Raw genomic sequence first — 18,202 nt, 5'->3', positions numbered from 1 at the left:
TTTGATAGTCCAACTCTTCCCTATTTAAAATATTCTCCCATGGCTTCTATGGCAGGGAAAAAGTAGGTGTGTGTACTCAATTGTGTCTGACTATTCGCCACCCCAAGGACTATAGCCTAGCAGGCTCCTCTGTCCATGGGATTTTCCTGGCAAGAATACTGGAGTGGGTTGCCATTTCCTCCTCCAAGTAAGCTGGACAATAAAGCACTCCAGCAAGTAATTGTTTCCCTGTGGCACATGTTACATGTCATTTCCACTTACACAATTTCACTGGCTATAGCAGGTCATTTGGTGCTGCCTGTATTTTCTTCTGGAAATATTGTCTATTTCTGGAAAGTATCGATTTTATTTCGTTTATGTTATTTTTCCCCAATGCCTGGCATTCAATAAATGGTTTTCATTTTATTTTTCTTTAAACTCTTTTATTAAACAAATACTTCACGATGAATATAAGTATTAAAATAATACAAAGGTGAATAAAATGGAAAGTGAAAATGTACCTTCTCAGAATGTTTCAAGAATGAATGGATGAATGATATATTTTAAGCTCGTTAGTACAGTATATAAGATCTCTTAGCAGATGAACCTAATTTATCTTTTCAGTCCATTTTCCAACATTTACCCACATGGATTATTTTCTGTTAAACACATTCCCAAATATTACAATACAGTTTTCCACACCAATGAGTGTTTTCTTGTTGTTTTCCTTCTTTCTTTCTTTCTATTGTGATCAAATAAAAATAACATAAAATTTGCTATCTTAACCATCTTAAGTGTACAGCTTGCTGTTTATTTTGCCGGGAATTTTCACTCACTTTTCTACACTGGTTAAACTTCCTTTGTGAAGCTTTAAAAACTCTTCTTGACAGTCCTAACCCCCTCCATGCTCCTGTAACACCTTGTCTGGAATTGTCTTATCTGTTTCTTCTCTCAGCCTATGGGTTCCTTGGAGAAGGAAATGGCAACCCACTCCAGTGTTCTTGCCTGGAGAATCCCATGGACAGGGGAGCCTGGTGGGCTGCAGTCCATGGGGTTGCACAGAGTGGGACACGACTGAAGCGACGCAGCAAGCAATGGGTTCCTCAAAGGCAGGGAGGGTCTGATACACCCCAAATACCCACTGCCAATACAGGGACAGTGCAAAGAAAGTGCTTCATCAGCTGTTCCAACACTCCCTGGTATCCTTGATATTTGTTTCTGTTTAATTCTTTCCATCAGCCTGGAATCAAGATTGCTGGGAAAATATCAATAACCTCAGATATGCAGATGACGCCACCCTAATGGCAGAAAGTGAAGAGGTACTAAAGAGCCTCTTGAAGAAGGTGAAAGAGCAGAGTGAATACACTGGCTTAAAACTCAACATTCAAAAAACTAGGCTCATGAAATTCGGTCCCATCGCATCATGGCAAATAGATGGGGAAAAATGGAAACAGTTGACAGAATTTATTTTCTTGGGCTCCAAAATCACTGTGGACATTGATTAAAGCCATGAAATTAAAAGACGCTTGCTCCTTGGAAGAAAAACTATGACAACCCTAAACCTAAACAAACAGCATATTAAAAAGCAGAGACATTACTTTGCCAACAAAGGTATAATTTTTCCAGTAGTCATGTACAGATGTGAGAGTTGGGCCATAGAAAAGGCTGAGCACCAAAGAACTGATGCTTTCTAACTGTGGTGTTGGAGAAGACTGTTGAGAGTCCCTTGGAGCTAGGAGAACAAGCCAGTTAGTCCTAAAGGAAATCAACCCTGAATATTCATTGGAAGGACTGAAGCTAAAACTTCAATACTTCGGCCACCTGATGCAAAGAGCCGACTCATTGGAAAAGTCCCTGATGCTGAGAAAGGTTGAAGGCAGGAAAAGGGGGCAACAAAGGATGAGATGGTTGGATGGCATCATCGATTCAATGGACATGAATTTGAGCAAACTCTGGGAGATAGTGAAAGACAGGGAAGCCTGGCATACTGCAGTCCATGGGGTCACAAAGAGTCAGACACGACTGAGCGACTGAACAACAATAACAATCCTTCTCTATATACACTCAATACTCACCTGTTCTCCTAAAGTCCTCACCTGATCCTCTGGACACAGTCTTACCCCTCTCCTCTGCCTTGCCTTCAAATGTCTTGAGAAGGAATTGCCCACACTTGCTGACCCTTTCCCCCATTCCCATCTCAACTCTTTTTCCCCAAACAGGGCTTACTTAAAAATTTTCAACAGTTTCATCTAGTGGTAGCTTCCGCATCTAAAACTATTATGAGTAGACTGATATTTCTTGTTGTGTAATTAAAAATATAATCAACTGAGTTTCTCCAGGACATAAGAATATGTTCCATTTTCCACTTTCTCTTTATATTTCTATCAAAATAGTTATACTTTTGCTTATTGTTCCATTCATAGCAGTTATTCCTTAACCCTACTTTGTAATATATTATCATTCTCTTAGTTTCCCTTCCACTTCCCAACTCCTGACATAGATGCTTTTGCTGTGTCACATTGTGTGTAAAGGACATATTTATGTCTCCTTGCACACATGTGAGAATTCTCTGGATAGATATATTACTATATAATTTCTAGTTTTTGTTCGTATGAACACCAGGTGGCACAGTGGTAAAGAACCTGCCAGCAATGCAGGAGACCTAGGTTTGATCCCTGGGTTGGTAAGATCCCCTGGAGAAGAAAATGGCAACCCACTCCAGTATTCTTGCCTGGAAAATTCCATGGACAGAGGAGCCTGGTGGGATACAGTTTATGGGGTAACAAAGAGTCAGACATGACTGAATGACAAAGCACACATGAATATTTTCAACTTTAGTTAGTGGTTAAATTAGCTGTTGGACCACTAAATTTAAGTAATTTTTATGTTAAATATTATTTAAATTAGTTGTTGGATCAGTTTTCACTTCCAACAGCAGAATAAGTATTTTTATTTTTTATCCTCACTATTACTAGTTTTATCAGACCATTTTTTTTTTTAAGCAGAAGGAAGGATTTATTACTTGCAGCAAGTAAGTAGAACACCAGAGATCTTTCCCAAAGCAGTGTCTCCCAAAACAGCAAAATTAAGGAAGTTTTAAGCTAAGGATAAACGCATATTCATCTATCAGACTTTAAGTTTTGCCAAAACATGTGTGTAATAGAATCACATTGTCACAATTAATTTTCTATTATTCTCAAATTTGTGGACATACTTTGTCAAGTTTTTCTCCTTTCCCATTACCTTTTACCCTGTATTTTTACATTAAAATATTTTTATCATCATTTTTATGGTGGCTTGAGAAGTTGAAATTAACATGCATGTTAAATTTGTCATGTTGCTTACTTTTATTTCATTGCATTTCAATTTCATCGCATTGCAATGTCAGCTCTCAAGAAGCACAGAAGTGTGTTACTAAGGACTACGTGTCCACGGTATACTCACATCTATTCCATCCTTGTACTGGACCTACTCTGATCCAAAAACATTGAGATGTTCCCATGTGTGTGCTTTGCTCTGCTGCTATTTTCTCCTTTATAATTTTCAAAGTGCTGGATTTCATATTTTTCTAAAATTTTTCAGATCAATATACTTATCAATCTTCAGTTCCCTCTGAAATTTTTGGGGGTGGGGAATAAAAAGCAGAAACTATCTCTACTTTCACAAAGATCACTCATCATTATCAATGACTTCCAAACCCACTGGCTTTTTCTTAGTCTCATCATTTCTGACCTCTTCACAGTATTTGACAGTGTTTACTATTTTATCCTTAAAATTCTCTCATCTCTTGTCTTTTATGTGACACAATAAACTTGGACAAATTACATACTGATCCATTTATTTCTTAATGTGTCAAGTGTCTCCTGCATGTCGGGAGAGTATGTCGATTTAGATAAAGTAATAATATATTTTTTTCTAATAGTCCAGTATCCTTTTGATTTGCTGATTTGTTAAATTGGATAGAGATGGAGCAAAACATTTTTCTGAGCTATACATACAATTTGTATGTAGATTTCAGGCTTAGTTTTCAAAATAATTCCCTTAATTTTCAACATTTGATTAAATGCCAGGATTTAAGTTGATTAAGGTCCAGTTTGAGGAAAACATTGCTGGCAAGTTATAAGACAAGAAGAAATAAGATCCAAATGTAATATGCTGAGTTGGTAAAAAAAAATCCAGAACAAATATACAAAGAGAAACTTAAAAGTTTATATGAAATCTGGAATAAACAGAGAGAAACTTAAGGTTTATGTGAAATCTGGAAATAACGAACACATATGAACTATTTGCAACTGTACCTAATATTTAGAGGACTTGACTGAGTTAAATGATAGCTCTACTGCCTAAACTCAGCCTTAGTTTTAAATGATTTTGGGGAGTTTGATGGTGAGAAGGGGGAATACTTATGGTATAAAAAACTGATTACATGCACAGTAGCAAAGATTCTTCATGGCAACCCACTCCATATTCTTGCCTGGAGAATTCCAGGGACAGAGGAGCCTGGTGGGCTACGGTCCACAGCGTCGCAAAGAGGTGGACATGACTGAAGTGAATTAGCATGCACATGCGCAAAGATACTTCCAGACAGCATTCAAAACAGAGCAGAAGGAATTTGCCCTTTAGAGACACGTGTAGTCACAGTTTCTCCAGGTGCCACTCTATGGATGTGTGGGGTTCACCATTGATACTATTAATACAAATAACAGCATTTTTGAGGGAAGTGAAATTGATAAACAGTATGAAACTGAGACATGAAAAATCCACTCCTTAAAGCCTGAACCTAGAACAGCTGAAAACAGAGACTGAGTCCTATTGTTGTGACAAAGTGGACTTGATTAGGACTGTGGACTTAAAACAGTGTGATTAGAAGACAGGCAAAGTCAAGCAAAAAAGAAGATTCACACGACACTTCCAAAAACCTTCTGGAGGTCCAGTAGAACTTTCTAGTCTTCTCTTCCACTTCTACCCTTTTATGCCTCATCGCTCTGACCAAACTAGACAGCAAAACTTGTAGCTTTACTATTGCTGTAAAGTTCTGAAAATTTTAGATCCCCCTCTCTGTTAAATTTATTACCATATTAGTGTTTATACGTCTTTAGAATTTTGGAAAATTGTAGTTTCTGCCTTTGTTATTCTTCTGGGTGATAATTTGTCTTTGTTTGCTAACTCTTCCTCTTGAATTTCAAGAATTAGTTACTTATTCATTATTATCATTGACATATCCTGTGCTTTCATTTGTTTCTCTACCACTGACTGTTTCCTCAATTTCATTATTATCAAACAGCCCTTCTGTGATAGACTGCTGTTCCCCATCTTCATATTGATTAATTTCATTTTCACATGCATCATTCTGATTTCCAACATCTTCAGAGCCGTCTTCAGAAGATGAGTCATTTGCAAAGACAGATTTTCATTAGTGGAGCCATCCTCGGAGTCAGAATGTGATGGTCTGTTCGCAGGAATATTGTTTGCTCCTCTGTGTCTTTCATTATCTCTTGGAAGGGATGTGCCTGATGTAGTTGCTTAGTCATTATCCAAGTAATTAAAATCAAATGTACTTATTTTGTAGATTAAACAAGAACATTCTTTATTATGATTGTTTGCAATTGAAGCTTCAGGGACATTTTAGGCTAGATATTACATTAAATATTATTTTCCATTTAAATTAAAACATTTAATCAGAAATTCTGAAAAGCAAGATATGTAAGCTAATGTTTTGTATGTGAAAATCACGAAGATGCAGTTCTTCATGTAATATTCTTTTGTGAAGTTAATAAGCAACAAAGTTTAAGAGGTTATCAACACTGATTATAGATTCTAGTCACTAACGTAGTTAGTGTTGTGTGTGTCTAAGTTTCCAAATAGTTTATAAACTGTTTAGAACTGGGTTCCTTTAAAATTTTTAATGATTTTTCCCCCCATTGTTACAAGTAAGGACATTTTTGAATAATTAACTGATTACAATTTCTTTGTAAAAGTGTGCAATCTGATAATTAAGATAGCATTGGAAAGAAAGAAGAGAAATTATCTTGTGTACCCCAAAGCTATAAAGTCTATGTGATCAAAGTGTGTGTCTCTTTCTCATGTTAGATGACCGAGGGGTTTGCTGACTGGGAGCTCTGGGGTCATATAAAAATGTAGTTTGAGAGTGAGGAAAGTTTAAGGGTCTGGAGGAGAAAGCCCAAGGAACCTGCACTCCATGGATAGCATATGGAGGGGCTTGTCCTTATTGAAAGTGGGTTGGCAAATATCATAGCTGAAGAAGTTAAGAGCCAGAAGAAGGAAGGAAGAGTGTGGATTTTTCACATACAGGTCTTGAGGCAGTGAACCCCATTGGCTGGGCTATAAGGATTCTGGCTTCTTGAGGTAAATCAGGATGAAAGTGAAAAGACAGTGAAAGTGACGTTGCTTAGTCGTGTCCATCTCTTTGTGACCCCATGGACTGTAGCCTACCAGGCTCCTCCCTCCATGGGATTTTCCAGGCAAGAGTACTGGAGTAGGTTGCCATTTCCTTCTCCAGGGGATCTTCCCGACCCAGGGATCAAACCTGGGTCTTCCGCATTGTTGACAGACGCTTTTACCATCTGAGTCACGATAAAAGAGGACAAACAGGGAGCTAAGAAAGCATGAGACTTCACTAGAATTAGCATAAAAAGCAAACACTGCAGAAATATAGTTACCTCTCTCACATGGCAAGGTTAAGAGGCCTTCAGGTCTGCTAGCTAGACAGAAGGAAGGTAGAATTGTTTCAGAGGAACTGCTGCAAGGTACCACTGTGAGGAATTGTAGTCTTGGGACAACTCAGAGCAAGGCAGCAATAGGCCTAGTGAGGGGAAGCTGGGACTGTGATTCTACACTTTCAGCCCCAGGGATATCAGAAGCCACACAGCCCTGGGAGGTGTGAGGAAGGAGGTTTCAGTTAGGCTTTGAAAAATCTTTAGTAGAGGGGGATACTGTGGATACATGAGGAATTAGCCTGTCAATGGTGTATCCAGTTGGGTGTCTTAGTCAGTTAGAATACTGGAATAAGAAAGCCATGGACTGGATGACTTAAACAACAAATATTTATTTTCCATAGGCCTGAAGGCTGGAAATCTGAGATCAGGGAGCCAGAATGATCAACTTCAAGTGAGGGCTCTCTTCCTGGCTTGCAAGCAACCACTTCTTGCTATGTCCACACATGACAGAGAGAGAGAAAAAGAGTAAGCTTTCTCTGTCTCTTCTTAAAAGGGTAGTAGTCCCGTCATGAGAGCTCATGTCCAAATTCCATTAAGTTGTGGATTAGGGTTTCTGCATATGAATGTTGAGGGGACACACACATTTGGTCCATAGCACTAAGTGACGAGGCTTTCCCAGTGGCTCAGTGGAAAGAATCGGCTTGCAATGCAGGAGACACAGGAGATGCGGGTTTGATCTCTGGGTTAGGAGGAGCCCCTAGAGATGGGCATGGCAATCTACTCCAGTATTCTTGCTGAGAAAATTCCATGGACAGAGGAGTCTGGTGGGCTACAGTCCATATGGTTGCAAAGTGTCAGACACGACTGAAGCAAACGAGCACACACGCATCCACTAGGTGATGCTGGCCTTTGGAAGGTGTCGTTTAATGAGTTTTTGTAGCTGAAGGGAAAGCAAATGTACTCTCTTTTTTGTCCTGAGGCAGATAGATACTCAGTGGACCCTATTTCCAGAGCCTGACTTGACCATACTACCTCTGAAAGGTTGGGCCTGGTCTGCATCCCATAGTGGTGGGTGATGGATTCAGACACTGGCCAGGTCCAGTGCTGACTCAAGTAACAAAAACCCATGTCAAACTGAGATAATGGTGATTTAGAGGCCCTGTTGGATATTTTTGCCTCATTCTTGACTTATCTGTTGAATTTGGGTCTACTCAGTAGAACAATTTAGAATTTCTTTTGATTTTTTGTAACTAATTAATTTTTTCAGTTAATTACTTTTTGTAGTATTTACTAGCTTTATCCCTTCAGTCCTTCTGTGCATGTGTGTGTACAACATAAAGTATATTTTAACTCACAGTTAAAAGTGCAAATTTTTAGTGGAACTATACTATCTAGGGTTTTGTCATAAGATTTTAAGAGAATTTCTTCAACCTACAGTTCTATTGTGGGTACCGTACAGCTCAGGTCATGTAGAGTGAGTTCCTTATTCTAATAAAAGATAAAAACAAAACAAATATATTTAGTTGTTACTGACATTGAGTATGATATTTCCCCTCTTCTTTAAGCAAGTTAAATTTATTAAAAGAATAATTTATGAGTGATCACTGGAGGAGAAATGAATTGCCTTACTGTGATTCTATTATTAATAAGAAAAATGAAGTTGACAAAACAAAAGACTGTATCTGAGGTCTGCATAGAAACTACAAAACCCAGACATCTACTTAAAAAATAAACAACCAGCTGATAGGCTCTAAATGATCATAATTTGGGCATATAGAAAGGAAAATGCAAGGCACATTATAAAAATGAAAATCATTTTTACATGATTAGATGCTGCTACAAATATCATTTTCTTATCCCATTCTCAATCATCTTACTTTTTGATAAAATTTAGAACCTTCCTCATGGTAAAATACTACCTCCTGATTTTTAAAAGTCACACAGAACCAGTAGTGAAGTACTGGCTTAATCACCCATCCCTCCTCACCATCTATTTAAGGCTGTGTTCTTTGTTTCAAGGTCCTGTTGAAATAAAACAGAATGAAATTAGTGACCTTCATACCGACTTCCCTAACCAGCTTCTGGCAACCGACCCAGCCATCAGTCTGTCAATAGCTTGCGCAGTTTCAGATTTCATTCGCAAAAAGAAAAAAGAAAAAACTCAGTTCCTTGTCATAAACATCGTATTCCAATTGTTTCTTTTAAAAAAGCTAATTACATTTACACATGTTATATACTAATAGAGACTTATTTTGTTGGTAAGCTTTCCGCAGAAGTGGAGCTTAATTGGAAATATTTTATATGAGGCATATGGAGAAAGCTGCATTAGTGAAGCAAAATATTTATAATTCTTCCCTGTTTGGTTTAGATTTGTCAATCTTTTCCCTTCTTTACATAAAACAACATCTTGCGTACAAACTGTTTAAAAGTTGGAATGGTGGCATTCCAAATGGAGTAAGACACAGGGAACTGTAGTTAAATTGAGGAAGGAAACTGTAGGTAAAGGCGAAAAATGCTGTCATCCAAGATTCGGATGTCTGGGAAGAGCTTCAAGGTCTTAAAAGATGAAGAATTGCTAGTTCCTGTGAATAAAAACAGAAGGGCACATAGCTCAATCTTTATCTTTTAATCTTTGTCCTAAATTTAAACTAGTTTGTTTAATAGCTTATTTCATCTTTTTTTTTTTTCCATCTTGATGTTCCTATCTTTTCACTAAGAACTTAAAAATCCCATCTTTCTGGTTTTCCTTGCTTCATGTATTTATTTTCCTGCCTGTCTTCAAGAGCGGCACATTGAAAATTTTGTCCTTTTTAAAGATACCCTCAGTTGTTTCTGTAGACTATTGCAGAAATTCTTGACATTCTGCCCCACAGAAGTCTTCTGCAGAATCATAAGCTATTTAGTTTCAGCTGTACCAGCAAATAATGCCTCCTTTTCGGTAGTGGATTTTCTATTAGTGAATTCCTCGGGGTGTGACACATTTCCTCCGAGTCAGATTTCCTGAAGTCACAAACATTTTATTATTTCCTTTATTCTTTCATGACTTTGCATTTCAACCCCTGTAATATTTATGATCCCTGGATCCTAGATGTTTCCTCACTGTGACCTTAAAATTACTTCTCTTCCAGGCTAAAATTCTTGTGTTTGGTCCAGAATGGCCTCACTTGGCTATGGTTCTGTGCCTTTGAAGATCCATTACATCAAGGGTTAAAATTTTAGTCTTAAGGAAAAAATCTATCTCCAGGATTATTTCTAATATTTTATATTTTTAATGCAATACTTGAGGGGATTGTTGAGCCTTATTAGATTTGATGTAAAGGAAATATTGTGTTTGGTATAGCATGATAGGAGGAACAACTCAACATGTTTTTCAAAAAGCAGTTACTAGTGTGTCTTTGTGGAAAAGGCGATGGCACCCCACTCCAGTACTCTTGCCTGGAAAATCCCATGGATGGAGGAGCCTGGTGGGGTGCAGTCCATGGGGTCGCGAAGAGTCGGACATGACTGAGTGACTCCACTTTCACTTTTCACTTTCCTGCATTGGAGAAGGAAATGGCAACCCACTCCAGAGTTCTTGCCTGGAGAATCCCAGGGATGGGGGAGCCTGGTGGGCTGCCGTCTATGGGGTCACACAGAGTCGGACACGACTGAAGTGACTTAGCAGTGTGTCTTTGAGAGAACTTTCTTCTGTATTTCAGACAAGCTAAACGTAGTTATTGTTTTGAGAGGCAGGCTGAAGATAGGAAGAGATGGCTTATATCTATTTTCTAAACTTCCACAGTCTGTTGTGTACACTGGTCTTATTTTCTTCCCCAATCTTCTCTTGAAGTTGGAACAATCTGTCATTTAAAATATGCTACCCCTAGAAAGCATTGTCTCATAATATTTTAAATATTTTCTCTTGAAGTTGATACTTTCAAAAATATTTTTTTCCATATACTCATCCACCTGTTATTCCCTCAAGGCAAGAGCAGACTCCTTAGTCTATCTAGAAATATCCTCCTGGGACTCTTTTCCACCTAAAATGAGCAAATCCAGAAAGCTATGAGACCAGAGATCTAGTTGAAGAGATCTTCTGGCCTTAGTGGGGTGAGATGCTAGCTCGAGCTTGGTGCATTAGGACAACTTGCTAAACCTTATGGAGTCTCAGTTTATCCATCCATCAAATGGGGGTAACAATATGCATTGCAAGGATTAAATCCTTCTTTATTTTCTTGTCTCCAATCTCCTGGGATTAACATTCTTGGAGCATTAACAGAAAACAAACAACAAACAAAAAATGTCTTCTTCAGTTCTCACCTCCCACTCTTTTTTTCCTAATGGCTTGAACATCACTGAGCAAAAATCGAAACCAGAGTGTTTTCTGCCACATTTATTTAGTCCAAGATGCTGCCTCGCTGGGTTGGTCTAAAGTAACTTGGAGTGACTTGAAATCTCATAGGCTGTCTGACAGTTGTGTAGAGCAAACTGAATTGGCCTAGGGAGCCCTGACCTACTTCTCAAATAAATCTCCACAGGATAAAGTTACATGGTACAGTTGAACGATCACATTCTATGGAGCCAGCATTCTGGTTCTTCCAGCCAGGCTGTGGTATCTTTGGGACAGTTTGCCTTGTCCTCCCCAAGTCTCCTTTTCCTTGTCTGCAAATGATGCTAACTGTATTTCCTGTTCAGATTGCCAGTTATATGGAACTGGGTGTATGTAATATCTGGAGTCGGAGAAGGCAATGGCACCCCACTCCAGTACTCTTGTCTGCTAATCCCATGTACGGAGGAGCCTGGTAGGCTACAGTCCCTGGGGCCGCTAAGAGTCGGATACGACTGAGCGACTTCACTTTCACTTTTCACTTTCATGCATTGGAGAAGAAAATGGCAACCCACTCCAGTATTCTTGCCTGGAGAATCCCAGGGACGGGGGAGCCTGGTGGGCTGCCATATGGGGTCGCACAGAGTCGGACACGACTGACGTGACTTAGCAGCAGCAGCAGCAATATCTGGAGTAGGTTGTTGGGGTGGGTGTGAGTTTTAACCTTAAATTTGCCACCCCCACAACCTCCCTAGGTGAATAGGACAGATTACTAAATGGATATGTCAAAATTAGACATTATAGAAAGGAATTACCATTTTAAAAAAATATTTCCCCAAACATATCAGGAGTGTAGAGAAGTTAAGTGAAAGTCCAGAATATTATTTCACAAACTGTCTTTTGGTGCCACTTTCAGAGAAAGAGCAAAGAGTTGGAAGCAGGGTACACTTTACCATTTGGTGATTTGTTTTGTTCTTTTTGTTCTTTTGACATGTGAAGAATGCAGGGCTGAGACTTATTTGGGCTCCCTGGAAGGTAGAATGAAAGGCTGCATAACAATTTATTTCTCTTAAAAGTTTTTTTCCAAGGTCTAGAAATAATCCAAATTTATAATAGATATTCCTGTTTACAGGCTACAGAGCATTCTGGGAGTTAAGTGAAGTGAGTCTCAGAGTTTCTGAAAACATGTTAAGACTCCAGTCAGACAGCAGATGGCAACTGACCTTTGAGGGGTTGCATACTAAATTGGGTTAAAACCCTATTCAGGGAGGCAAAGTTTCAGATGTGTATTTTACCAAAGAAACCTGAAGCTTTTCTATCATTTAGAATGTTTGTTGTGCTTAAGTTGCTTTCCCCTTTTGAGTCAGAAGGGTGCAGTTCCAGGTTAATTTGCAGCTTCTTTAATTGTATGGGGGAGTTTTTGTCTCATAGGTTTCCATGAAATAATGAGCAGATAAGAAAGCCCTAACGGTGGAATCTGCATAGGAGTCCATGACACATTTATCTGCATACAAAGGCTCTTTTCATTTCTAAGGAGTAATAGAGATAAATAAAATTTTAAAAAAATTTAAAAATACACTGGATTGAATGACAAAGGAAATAGTGGTGCCCCCTGAAGGTTTGGGCTGGACCTCCCTGGCCTGAAGGCTGTGACAAGGCTTGCTAAATGGCAGTCGGTGGCTGTACTTCGGCTGTCAGGGTTTCAGCAATTGTCACTGTCAAAATGTAGCACATTCATTATTCAGGTACAAAACTATAATTAAGAACATTGGCCAAGAAAGGGGGAGGGGAATTGGACGGTTCAGGGAGTTGGAAGTAGGATAAAGAGCAGTTCTCCTCTAGGTCACTAGTTCAAACTTGGCCCATCTTGGTAATGACTGACAGTCATTAATAGATGATGGCTGTTTGATGGCCTATATGAGTAGGTGCCCATATCAGAAAAGTCACCATTGTAATTGGCATTAATTGGCACTTCTGTTGGCAGCGTCAGCCGAGAGGCTGAAGATTGAATGGGCTATAGCGAGTGAATTATCCTCTCATCCAGAGAAGTGGGCCTCCCAGGGCCGAGATGAAGCACCGTCGCAGGGCATTGTGGGAAAGCTACTGCGGTCCCGGCTCCTCTGGCTCTGCAAACAGAGGGCAGCGCTGTGTAGTGCTCTCCGTTTGGCACCTGCCTTGATGAGCACTGAATCTACTTAAAAATTCATCCTTACCAAAATGAAACAATGGGCCTCGGAAAAGCAAAGGGGCCCAAGTGTGAGATAATGAGAAGTACCTCTGGGGCACCATCCTCCCCTGTCTTATTTCTTGTGAAAGCCGTTGGTCAGAGAGGTGAGCAGCCTCGGATGTGATCTGCAGCCATGACTTGATTATAACTTGGGCTTAAAAATAATATACTCTGTTTGGAAATGAAAAAGCTAAAGGCTGTCTTAACGGCCTGCAGTAAAACACTGTTGAACAAGCCACCATGTTGACTTTTTATAGTTGAAAATTAAAGGTCCACTGTAATCATTTTTTGCTCTTCATTGATTTAAGGACCTAGTCTAATAATAATTTAGACTCAACTTTTCATCTCTGCGTAGATTCATGATTTGTAAGCTCTTTCTGGCAACTGTCTCTGTAATACCAATGAAATGTCTTTTTATTCATCTTACTTTTTGGCTCAACTCCCTCATAATTAGCTTTTAGGTCAAAGGAACAAGTATTAAGACTAAATTTCTGTGGATATCAACTCCTAAAGGACATTTCACAGCAGTAGTACCAGTCACTATTTCTTTAGGATTTTTCATTTATCTTATATTTATGCTGAGGTAAAGTATTTGGGCAGTGTGTTTCCTAAAAGAATTAAACATCAGAAAGAAATTTATTTGTGTTTTAAATGGTAATTGTTTTCAGGTTTCACCAAGGCAGATTGCTAAAAGTACAGTTAACAAAAAGCAAAACAGAAAAATGTTTAAAGAATAGAAAAGTGTAATGGTTTCATTTAAATTATTATTTATTGAAGTTAGAAGAAAAGGTATTCCCGTGGTCTTATCTGCAAAGTAAGAGCACTTTTTCCTAAATAGGAAAAGTTGTGTTTTATAATATTTATATTTTTTATTCAAATAATTTTGTTCAGTTTCCTTTTTTGAGGTAATTTGGACTTACATCTTAAACTAAACATCTCATTTCCTTGTTATTTTTTTTTCTTTAAAATTTCTGCTCCCAAACCTTGTAATTTCCTGGGGTTTTAGCATTGTAAAGTAAATGTGGAAGTTTAACTATAGGTGGTGCTCTTGCATACAGCTTGTTTTTAGAAACATCCCTCTACATAGAATGAGTTTGGCAGGCAAGTTTAATGGAAGCTGCTTAATAGTATACATTATATATCATAAATTCTACTTAATGATTCTGCCCAGATAAAGAGCCATGAGCCCATTCTTCAATGATTGATATGCTTGTTTCATCCAAATTACCACCATTTGGTATATTATGACTTTTATTAGCAATCCAAGAATTTTAACAAGTAGATCATGGCTCACCCACATTAAAGTGTGAGAGAAATTTGGATCTTTCCATTCTCTCCCCAACTGAAGAGATGTCACCCTTTATGTTCCCCATGTTCAAAATAAAATTTTCAAGACATGATTAAAGGAAGGTGGACAGTATACTAAAAAGGCCAATTCACCGTCTTGGTTGAAAGCTGATGGATGAATGACTCTCACACCAACTCAAGTAAAGGGATGTTTACAAGTCAAAATGGTACCCAATGATTTGACAAAATTCATTATGCTAAGAAAATTACCCATTATACATATTATCACTAATTTCAGGTGAAGGAAAAATACCTTGGAGATTTTAATTTTTGAGAAAGAGACTAGATTAAGAAAGGTGATGAACTGCATGTGTACTTGAGAGAGGTGGGAGGAGAATGAAAGAAAAAAGAGGAGATTAGGGAACAGAGAGAGGAGGAAGACTTTTTCCTAAGGAGCAAGCTGATAGGCTGTTTCTAGGATTGCAGAGTCTTTCCTCTGGTGGGTATTAAAGCTCTTCTCTGGAGGGAACTCCAGGGATGCTGGTGTTCTTCCCAGAGGGTCCTCATAATTTGGTTCACATCTAGTTTCAAGGGATGGTATTTTGCTAATTGGTTAAATCTGTCCTGTGGCTTGTGTGTGTGTGTGTGTGTGTGTGTGTGCGCGCGCGCGCGCGCGCGCGCGCGCGCCCACTCACGTCCAACTCTTTGTGACCTCATGGACCATAACCCACCAGGCTGCTCTGTCCATGGAATTTTCCAAGTAAGAATACTGGAGTGCGTTGCCATTAACTACTCCAGGGGATCTTCCTGACCCAGGGATTGAACCTGTGTCTCTTGCATTGGCAGGTAGATTTTTTAGCACTGAACCACCTACTCCGCTTACCAAGTATCTCAAAGAAAATGTTGAAGAAAATTCTTTGCTTCCATTCTGTAAATCTCTTCACGCTATTTTGAAAAATTTGGGGAAAAATGAATGCCTCTGATCCAAGTTATATATCACCTTAGTGCACTAAATGAACAAAAACCTCTTTCTGTTTGACGTTTCATATTCAGAGAGCGCTTCTTGATTTTTTTTCCCCAGCCTTTACATAACAAGTTAAAAATAACCTTCCTTGATGATTTAGTGGCATGAACTGAGATTAGAACTTCAAAGACATTTGCACACAAGATGCCCTTATTGTTCCTGTGGTCCCTTTAAATGTTCTAAAATGTCATGTTAAAAATGTCATTGCCATTTATTTACTTCTTCTTGTTCTATATTTGTTTGTATGGAATGCAAAATCTCCACTTTTAAGACCTTCACATTTCCCCTTAAAATAACAATTCACATTTACAAGAAATCAAACTTTCTCTGTACAGAGGGGAAGGTCATAGTTCACCAATCATAATTCTGTACTTTTCAAACACAAAATTAGCAGTTTGATGCTAAATATAGAGCACACAAGAAAATGTTTATTTTAATAGTGAGTGGGATATATCTAACACAGCAAAATTTCTGAAGTAGTTTTCTTTTTTAGTGGGTGAGTAATTTTGCATTGTCCCCTCTCCACCCAGCAGCCCAGTTTATAAGATCAAAAGAAATGATGGGGAGTTTCCAAAAAAAAAAAAAGTCCTTTCAGTATCTACCTCTTTCCGTTAATGTCAATCAATACTTTAGCAATGATGTTGTTCACATCAGCAGTTTGGTACAATGGGCCCCAAGTTAGCTAGGAAAGTTTGTTCATCAGCAAACTGTTATCAAATGCCTAGGTGCTAGGCAGTGTTTTAAATATATGGATTAATTTCATCTTCCTTCTAACTCTGAGAAGCAAGTATTATCAGGTTTGTGTTACAGATGGAAATCTGAGACACAGAAAGCTTGAATAAGCAGGGCAAATGAGGTTCCATAGCTAACGACCAGCACTTCTGGGATCTGATGGTCGCCAACTGACTGTGGAGTGGACGTGTTCACCCGTCACTGAGACAGCTTCTCAGTGCTGCCAGGAGCTTTGGGGGAATACACACACAAGAGCATATGTTTGGTGGTGAGCCTCCTTCTACGACTGGGCGCTCCCAGAGATTTTCTTTGTTTGCTGGGTGTTTGGTCATAAGAAGTCTTTAACTAGGACTTGAGGTTCAGAGCTCGAGAGAAACAAAGGGAGCTTCGAGTGATTATGAAATGATTTTGCAGGGTCCTCGGAACTCAGACAAGGGATTTGGAATCTCAGCCTTATGTTCCTTTGGCCTTGAGTGCATTTCAGGACAGTTTTACTTGTATTTTCTCACTGATGGAAGGATTTCCGCCCACTTTAATAAGTGGAAGGAAGTGAAAAAGCTAAGGCAGGGAACCAAAGAAGTTATTTTTCTTTACATTTTAAAAATTGAAGTATTTACAATGTTGTATTAGTTACTGCTGTATAGCAAAGTGGCCCAGTTATACATATATGTATATATACGCATTCTTTTCATATTCTTTTCCATTATGATTTATCACAGAATATGGACTATAGATCCCTGTGTTATACAGTAGGCCCTTGTTGTTTATCCATTTTCTATATACCAGTTTGCATTTGCTAATCACAAACTTGTGATCCATCCGTCTTCAACCTCTCCCCCTGACACCACAAGTCTCTTCTCTATATGGGTGAGTCTGTTTCTGTTTCATAGATAAGTTTATTTGTGTCATATTTAGATTCCAATGTAAGTGCTGTCATAAGGTACTTTTTTCCTCTTTCTGACTTACTTCACTTAGCATGATAATCTCTAGTCATGTCCTGAAGAAGTTATTTTTCTGCTTGCAGCTTGTTGAACTATGAGGATGGAGACAGAAATAGGGAGTCCAATAGGAGTTCAAGCTGGGAAAATGTCCTGGGCTTCATCAGTATTGCCACAGTAGTTGCTTTGAGCATTGAAGAATTCTCAAAATACCAGATACGCAGAGATTAAAATAAAGCCATTAGATGCTGTTGGGAAATTTTCTCCATGGATCTTTCTCTGCACTTTTTGCAGGCAGGGGCACTCACTGCTTGTGTTCTGAACTGTCTTTCCAGGCATGTTTATATAGTGAACAGCCTTGGAAGACAGAGATAGAGGCTCCCTCTGGTGCAAAGGGCAGGCATGTTTACTGTCTGTTACAATAAATAATTCAGGAAACCCAGGTTCAGGGTTTCTCTCCTCTAAGGCAATATCCTACATGTTCAGGTGTCACCCGACCCTCTTTGCATCATCCTGTGGGAACGGGGGCTTGGGAAACCTAAGTAAAAATATTGATACTCTAGCTACTGCAATTAACTTCCATTTTTTCTGGGCTAATAGTATTGTCTCTTCTGCCAGCACCTGTGAGACTATGGCAGGCCAACTTGGTAGCTTGCGAATAGGGTGATATCTTGGACCCTTTATAGTTCTTGAGAAATACATCCTAATGTTGAAAGATCTTTCATTATTCCTTGGATGATATTTTCTTTTCATTGATGTGTATAATTGAATTTAGCTATCACTTCTATAATATATTCCTATTGATTATATAATTTATTCTTTGAAAAATTTCCAAGCAAATTCAACAATTTCTTCCTCAGTCTACCTTCTTCCTTTGCCTACACACATTCTTTAACACCCTCTTACCTCAGCACATTCACATTTTGGTATTCATATCCAAGAAGAAAAAATATGCATAGGGCTGTGTCAGTGAGAACTGAGAAAAACACCTGGAAGATTGTACAGGCGACAATTTGGAAATCACTGTTTGAA

Source organism: Bos indicus, chromosome 12, assembly GCF_029378745.1.
Source record: "Bos indicus isolate NIAB-ARS_2022 breed Sahiwal x Tharparkar chromosome 12, NIAB-ARS_B.indTharparkar_mat_pri_1.0, whole genome shotgun sequence".
In the NCBI taxonomy this organism is placed as follows: Eukaryota; Metazoa; Chordata; class Mammalia; order Artiodactyla; family Bovidae; genus Bos; species Bos indicus.
Note: the sequence above shows the minus strand (reverse complement) of the source record.